The following is an 8,816-nucleotide window of genomic DNA, read 5'->3' as shown; positions in this document are numbered from 1 at the left end:
AGCACCTCCCTTATGCATGTATGCTATGATTGATTTCTTTGCTTTTGTACTAAAAAATCATGATCAACATCATTTTGGGCCTTTTGACTTCCTTGCTTTGAAAGACTTGCTTTTGGATAACAATTGTGAAGGCCTATCTAATCTTGCTAGTGCCTACATCATAGATCTTACCTTACAAAATAGAAGTCTTGCCCTAAGGCCACAATATAAAGGCTACAACAATAATAAGTCTCAAGCTCCTTTCTATCTCCAAGACTTTATTGGGTTCAATCTTTCTACCCCATAAGACATAAGGCCTACATTCCCCTCTAAGGTGCATTGGAGGAGGAGGAACATACATAACTTTACCAATATCACTCTCAATGGCTTTGAAATGAGATTCAAAAATTCCATACATGCTAGGAAAAGACACCCACATAGGACACTCACACTAAAGCACATCATGTGGAGAAAACCTTGATGACTAGTATAGCACTTGAAGGGTTCGCTAAAAAAAAATGCAAGTATATCACATGGACAAGTAAAATATGTTTTTAAATTCGTTTTTTTAGAAATTTCTCACATATGGAACATATATCATTTAATGGTGATATTCATAGGTTGAATAGAAAAAGGGCACATTATATTCATGATAAATTGATAAATAAAAGTTTTTAAATTGGGCCCCAAGCACAAAACGTGATGACAAAGCAGATAGTGAACCTCCCAAGGGTAGCCCATGCATAAAGTTTCATTTATACCCCATTGCACAAGAGAGAATCCAATCTCTTTCAAGAGAAGGACCGACCTAAAACATGAAAAAAACCATTTCCAATGAACCTATAATGACATAGTCTGAAATGGGCCTAATACATACCCAAAAACTATCTTGAGGGGGACATGGCCCATGAAGAAGAAAAAACATACTAGATGTACCAAAATCATAGTATCTAGAATTTTTTTTTGTCGACATTCATAAGACCATAATCCCACTTCCATTTTGTTTAATTTTTATGGAATGTAACACTTGTTTGAATTTTTGGAATTTCTTCATGTGATTGAGAAAACTCCATGGACACGGTAGTAGAATATGACTTTTTATAGTGGAAAGAAATATGAAGCATGATGTGATTTATCTACTCACTTAAATAGGAGCCCGAGAAGGATATGGAATCTCAATAAGATTTTTTAGACCATGGTGACAATGCTAAATAAGATAAGTTTCCTTGAAGAGATAGGAAGGCACTCTATTTTCATCTTCAATGGTAGCTCTAAGAGTAAGATAACTTCTATACTTGGTGATGAATACCAAAGAATGAATACCCTCTCCTCATTTTGATAAGCCATACTAAGCAACAATGTCATACTATTCAAGAAAACCTTCAAGAAATGCCTAGAACATGCCATTTTGAATTTCATAGAATCTCATGTATTATTAGCTTCTATTGAAATGCCTTAACACAATGCACTTCACAATGTGGTGGGGTCTAACTTTTGTATTGAAAGGAACCTTTCATCATGCTAAATTGGAAACCCATCCCATGCATTGAACATGCAATTTAAGTTATATTATTCCAAGATTTTAAACACGTTTGGCTTCTCATAGATAAGTTATGTCATCTTTGAAAGTCTTGTTCCTTTAATGCTATGATTGGACATTCTTGTGTGCATAATTAATATATATGAATTAGGATAATGTTCAAGACATGATAACATTTAGTAGTATCAAATGAAGACTTGCATTCAATGATTATTTTTAAATGTTTAAAAGCTAGTTTTAACATAACTAATTGTCAAGATGATACCATATTGATATGAATTAGAAAAGGTATGCAAGATAGCTACACAACTAAGGTTTGTTTGATGTTGACATTGATACATGTGTGCAAGTTGAGAGAGAGAGAGAGAGAGAGAGAGAGAGAGAGAGAGAGAGAGAGAGAGAGAGAGAGAGAGAGAGAGAGAGAGAGAGAGAGAGAGAGAGAGAGAGAGAGAGAGAGAGAGAGAGAGAGAGAGAGAGAGAGAGAGAGAGAGAGATCTTCTTGGCTCTATTTACCATGTAGGAATGCCTAATAACAATAACAATTTAGTTGCCTTGCTTGTGCTTTTGATTATGTGTCCATGATTCTCTTTGCTAATCACTCCATTGTTTGGCTTTACATTATGACAATCGATAGTACTTTTGAAGTGTTAGTGGTTAAAAACAATTTCCTCTACTTTGGAAGTTAAAAGTAATAAGGGGGATGAAGAATTTATGATTGACCTAACACAAGTTAGTTAACATCAAACAACATGGAGGAGTTTGAAATTTGGCAAATTTATGCTTACTGTTGACCTACCACATGGTTGTACATGTCTTACTATGGTGTTGCAATACATTCCCTTTACACTTTATCTTTGCAGGTACAAAATATGAATGCACCCTTCTAATTTGAAATAAGAGACAGCTCAACCTATGAGAGATGTTGAACTTTATATGCAGCAAACTATTTAATCAGGACTTCTGCCTATCAAATTTCAACATCTAGCCATTTGATAGTCTGGCATTTACCACGTATAAAGGAGGCTCAGCAGACAAAGGTTTGGAAATGGCAGAGAATACACACCATTACTTTCCTTCCACATCCTTCACACTTTTCACTTAGAAGATTCCATTTTTTTTTTTTTTTTTTTTTGTCTTGTCTCCTACCTTTCACTTTTGTATGGCATCTAGGATGCCATGCCACTTTAAATCAATAGGAAAGCATAGGCATGAGCATTTCAAACACAACTCTTGTGTAGTCCAATGATAATTTGCCACACATGATCGCTAACATATAATGTCATAGTATAAAGCCAAAAAGAATTCCCAAAGAAATCTACATTTAGGAGGGTAGTCTTGACTCTCCACCATGCACTCCATTAGATGATGATTGCCTTGTTGGAAAGTGGAAAGAGTTAACATTTCATTTTCTAACTAAGAATTTTAATTTGGCATATGAATAATATTTTTAGGGGACTAGGCATCATTTAATTGATCACAAGTCATTTCTCAGTTTATTCATTTTCATGCACCTTAACACGCATCCTTTCTAAATACATTATGAGTCATGCATAATCAGAGTCCAATTTGAACTATCGAGACAATGGAATTCATTGTACCTATTTGGAGCAAAAAGTGAGAGTAAATAATAAGGTATGAAATCCAAATGATTGGGATTTGTACGTAATAGGGAAAGACCCTTGAAGTCACTTCTTCGTGTGTAGCTTGCATAATGAAGGTGTGTTTTGCTTGCACATATTATTCAAGCCATGTGAATGAATGTCTATAAGCCTTTGTGATGACAAGAGAACAATAAGTAATCAATCTCACATTATATTCAAATTTACACGAAACCATAAATGGATATTTAACCTTTTCATGGCTATTAGAAAGTTTTAAGCAAGGCACTATATGATTTATGAAAGTTGACTTAATTCCACATGTAAAGGGTACAACATTAGTATTTTGTAGTTGGAGGCAAAATCATTCAAGATGGGCCAAAAAACTTGTGCTGAGTCACACTTGTTGCTTTGCACATTGATCATTATCATAACTAATCTTATGAAAAGAAGATTGTGTCATACTACAAAATTTATCCCTCAATTAATGAATAGGGACAAATGTAGGTGCCGTGATTAACCACCATTCTTACTCCTCATATTGAGAAGCTTGACATAGCTTTTATGTTATTGCTTAGGAGAATTCTCAAGTTATACTTAAAAATTGAGCAATATATCTTAGGATTTGATGTATGTGAAGTCTAGTATAGTTTTTGTCTCATTGATTAGTAAGCTTATGGTATTATAATTAATAAAGCATTTGGGAACTATAGCCTTCATATGTCTTTGAGCTTTTCATTGAGACTTATACACAAAATTTCATATACAAGAACGATGCGATGGTTCCATTCTCATCTTAATATACTAGTATCGCTATAAATTATGGGTTGAATACGTTAGGTTGGATTTACTTGCTAGCTTGCATAAGTTGTCCTTGCTACATGTCATTATGGTAGGTAATTATCCAAGTTTGTCCTCAATCAAAAGTGAAAGTTTGTGAAAACCTTGTACATTTTCTCACATGCCAATAGATTTCAAGTGAATTTGTTAGATATATTGATATACAAAGTATTTATATAGCATTTGAAGGTAGGAAAGCAAGACCAAAACGTGAAGCTTAGCATAATGGCTATCAATTATACACCAAAGAAGATTCTTTTATAATGCTTAATTTCAGAAAAAAAAGAAGTAAAGTGGTTTGTATTTGTGATTAAGGCCTCCTAAATGTCCAATAAATAAGAAATGGTATCCTAAAATCTCTTTTTACATTCTCTAAAGGAAGTAGTGATAATAAAGCATTCATAATGAAGGATAGGATAGATAAAGCATTCATAAGGGAGGATAGGAATGAGAGTTTAGCTTGATGGCACATGGAAAATGAAAAAAATAGTGTAGTAATGGTAAGCAATGCCACACTCAAGTAAAATGATTGCATCACCCCTTGAGTGAGCATTTTCCATGTGGAATGGCCCCTCATGTACAAGCACACATGTCTTATTGTGTGCCCTTCTATTTGCTAATATTCAAATGGCGATGTCCAACAACCTTGAAGAAGGAAATTCTATGAGGATCGGTGACTACATTGCAATAACATTTAATGTAGACACCATAACAATATAGAGATATTTAGAATTTTGGTTTCTATATTAAATATCAAGAGACTAAGCTTGAACTCTTGGATTAAATCCCTAACATGTTTTATTTTCAAGTCTTTCTTTACTATCAATCCAATGAATATATTAGTCACAAGCTTTAATGAAAAATTATCATCAAATTCTTTATCTTTAATTCTCCTGAAAATATCATGTTCCTTTGGTGAAGGCATATCTTCCTTTTTTGCCAACATTCCAACACTCTTCCATTTACATATGTAAGATATTAAGGAAAAACCATTAGTCCAATGGTGACCACCCTCCTCTAGCAAGGTAAAAGATATGAAATACATAGCTCAAATGCAACTATGATAATTAGAACTAACAATATGCATGTTTGGATACTTCTCTTTAACTTTTTGCATTTAACATGGGCATATCACATTGTCTTCTTTAACCATCTTAATAGAAATGTTATGTATGCACCAATTTAGTTGTTTCTAGTTTTTATAGACGATCCGTGAATTGTAAGAATGCTTCTCCTCATTGCAAGGACACCATCATAATATTGTCAATCTATATCTAGCATTCGAAAAATGTCTAAAACTTACCTTGTAGTACATAAGAGGCTTGTCAAGTCTTTAGAGATGACTTCCTTTTTAGTTAGAAAGCCCTAGCTCTAACACGTACCTTTTTAATAATAACACCATATTGGGGAATATGGGAATTTTCCATAAGTTTGGGACACATGGTCAAATATTTAGATTTGTCATAACTTGAACACTAACTCCAAATCTAGTGCTCTATTGCTCAATACATTCCACTTTTCAAGTACTTTCCAATGATAGTTCATATCATATGGTTTTGAAAAACTTATGGGCATGCTATCTGAGTGCCACCTTTTTAGTATTCGAAAGATGGGAATTGGGAGATTCCCAAACTCACCAATATTTTGTTTAATATTATATATATGTCTATTAAGTATTATTTTATTGCAAATTATAAAAGAAAGAAGATGATATTTTCAATGTTTGGCATCACAATTTGCCCATCAATATATACCAATACGCAACTAATCCAAATCGAAGTCACTAATGATGCTTTCAACTAGAGTATATGGCCCAATCAAAAGGTCATATAATGATGGGCATGCATGTGACTAAATTCAAGTAGGGCATAGGTACATGCCAAGTACAACTAAAATAGATCCTAGGTGTGAATCCTAGGTGTGTATCAAATGTATGCACACATTCTACACATGTATTTGGCTTGCCTCAAGAGCTAATTTAAGCACAAGAGTTTGAAAGTAGTGCAATTTTTTTTGTACTAGATCCACTAAAATGCTATCCTCTAGCCAGTGTCTCAAATGGATCAATGGGGCTAGGATTGTTAGAATAGAGACTCAATTCTTGAATTGAGTAAGATCAATAAACAAATGCAAAATGCTATCTGTGATTACCCAATACCAGGAGAGGCACAACCAACTAAGACAGATACCATAACCCTATTAACATAAAAAATCAAGGAAGTAGCTAGATTTAGCAATTACGAATGTTCATTACCAATTGGAATGAAAAAAATTGGGTTGGGTATAGTGGCATGAATGACAACGTAACGTTAAATTACATGGATGATAAAACTTGGGTTGGAGTTATTTAGAATGTTGAATCATGATCAAAACGTTAAATTTAATGCTATTGATAAGATGTTGTATCCTTTCTTAGTGGTAATATAATGTCTATCTAAATGGTGTTTGAAAATTTTGATGATTACAGTCTTTCTGGCTAAGAATATTTTTTAAACATACTTTTGTCTTATAAGCTTGTTTTAATGGTTGTTGATCATTATCATGTGTCATACCTTATTGCATTTAACAAATGTATGACATGTTTTTCATGTGTATCAGTGTTAGGGTTCCCAATAAATTTAGTCTACTAACATGAACATGTCATATAAACATGTGCTCTTAACATAAGATATAAATTGGTAGCATATGTCACTATTGACTATTAATTTTTCAAATGTGCAAGTGGGCGTGAGTTTCATACTCTTAGAATTACTAGTTAGCAAATGTTGTGTGCCAAATTGTTTCAAGAGGTTAATGGTGCCAAACGTTTTGGTCATCAAACATACAACTTGGATACAAGAGCCATGCGATAGACTTACACACGTAATCCTAAGTGGGTTGCTTGCTTTCATAGTTTAACTAGATTTATTGTCAAAGTCTTTGATGTGAAATACAATTTACTAGCATTACGTATCCCCTAAAGACATAAGCATTTAGTTCTAATGAGTGTTTTGCCTTGAAATATAGCTTGGAATTTCTAATTTTGAAAGACATATTAACCAAAAACATGAACGTTTTGGTGAAATGTAATTATATATGAGTGTATGCAAGTATTTAATGGCCAAAAATAAAGTTATGAGGTCAAATGAAAAAGAGGATAATTAAATGGAGCATCATAGATGATGCAAATAATTTTGAATAAATATCTTAGGCTTCGCAAGTTACATGAATAAGTCAAAGTAAAATCTCAACACTAGGCTCTTTGCTTGTAATTTGTACAATCATATAGGCATACTATCTTCATATTGTAAAGGGCTATTGCCAATGGGCAAGCATTGTGACAAGAAAAATAGGACAAAAGGCTAAATGGGAGGTTGGAATTCCTAAGTCTATTCAAACTTGCATGTAAAGTTCAAAGTTGCATAATGAAAGGCTAAATTCAATTTTTTTTATAAATCTTGAAACTACATAATGAAATGTTAGTATGCATCTGTGCACTCTTGCATGGCTCTCATTATTTATGTTGTCCTCTATTCTTCCCTACCATAGCTTGTTCTTGGATTATGAGAGTGAGATTCTATGTTTATGTATGAGAGATTTCATAAGCTTGAGGATGTGAGGTTCCATGTTTATGTACGAGAGATTTCATAAGCTTGAGGATGTGAGATCCTCTCCTTTCTTGCCCTCTAGAGTTTCCCTCATCTCTTCTTCTCTCATTGTTGAACTCTATGAGCTCAATGGTAGGACATTGATGGGATATTCTTATGCTTTCAAGAGCATCATTCACTTGTGGTGCATTTGCTTCTCACTAAAACTATTGTAAATTCAAGCAAAGAAGAGTGTGAAAAATGCTCAATGATACCTCACCTTCTTTGTTGTAATGTGGGATTTGAAGTGAAGCCTCAATCCTCACTTAATTTAAGGAATGCAATCCATTGAAGCTCCTCTTGTTTCTTCAATCTCGATAAAATCCTTTGTGCTCTTATGAATGAAAGAGGAGGAGGAGGAGGAGGAGGAGAAGAAGAAGAAGATGGAAAGCTAAGAATGAAGATCCTTTCACACACACACACACACACACACACGCACGCACGCACGCACGCACGCACGCACGCATGCACGCACGCACGCACGCACGCACACACGCACACGCACACACGCGTGTACACACAAAACTTATGGAGTAAGAAGAAAGAGAAGAAAACAAGAGACTTGATACTCAAAAAGTTTTGCAAAACCAAGAAAATATAACCTTATTTATTTTAGTAATTTATGTACTTAGTTTTATGCAAGCATGTGCCCTTCACCATTTTCTCTTATATATTACACATTATAGGATTCTTGATGGGATTTAGATTTAGAATACATGGTTGTGTTAAGATTTAGAGACTTACTTGTAGATTTACACAAATTACATGAGTTTTGTGGATTACATGTTGACTTTCACTTTATTAATACATTTTTGCATTTTATGTAAGAGAGAGACCTAGATTTTATATTGAAATTTATTTAGTTGACGTAGATTCTTTAAAATTAGCATCAAAGTTCATGGAACATGTAAATCAAGTGTAAAACTTTATTAATTAATAGCATTAGAGTTCCCATATTTTCTAAAGTTCTCACCTTGGCCTGATCAGTGTACTTTTAACCTTTTAGAATTTAGCTACTATTTTTAGCTTTTATATTTTTTGGCAGCCTCTGAAACTTGTTATTATGTTTTCCCCTCATAGTTAATTTTTAGTCCATTAAAGGTAGATGTTGTAGCATACATGATAGATATGGCATGATAGGACTTGAATAGTAGGAGCTGAAGTAGTAGTGGTTATTGTGGAGGTATAGGGTGTCTATTGATGTGAAAGTTGTATGAAGAGTGTGTGGATGTT

This window comes from Lygodium microphyllum, chromosome 10 (assembly GCF_053477565.2).
Source record: "Lygodium microphyllum isolate KBCC chromosome 10, Lygodium_microphyllum_v1.1.10, whole genome shotgun sequence".
NCBI classification, from domain to species: Eukaryota; Viridiplantae; Streptophyta; class Polypodiopsida; order Schizaeales; family Lygodiaceae; genus Lygodium; species Lygodium microphyllum.
Note: the sequence above shows the minus strand (reverse complement) of the source record.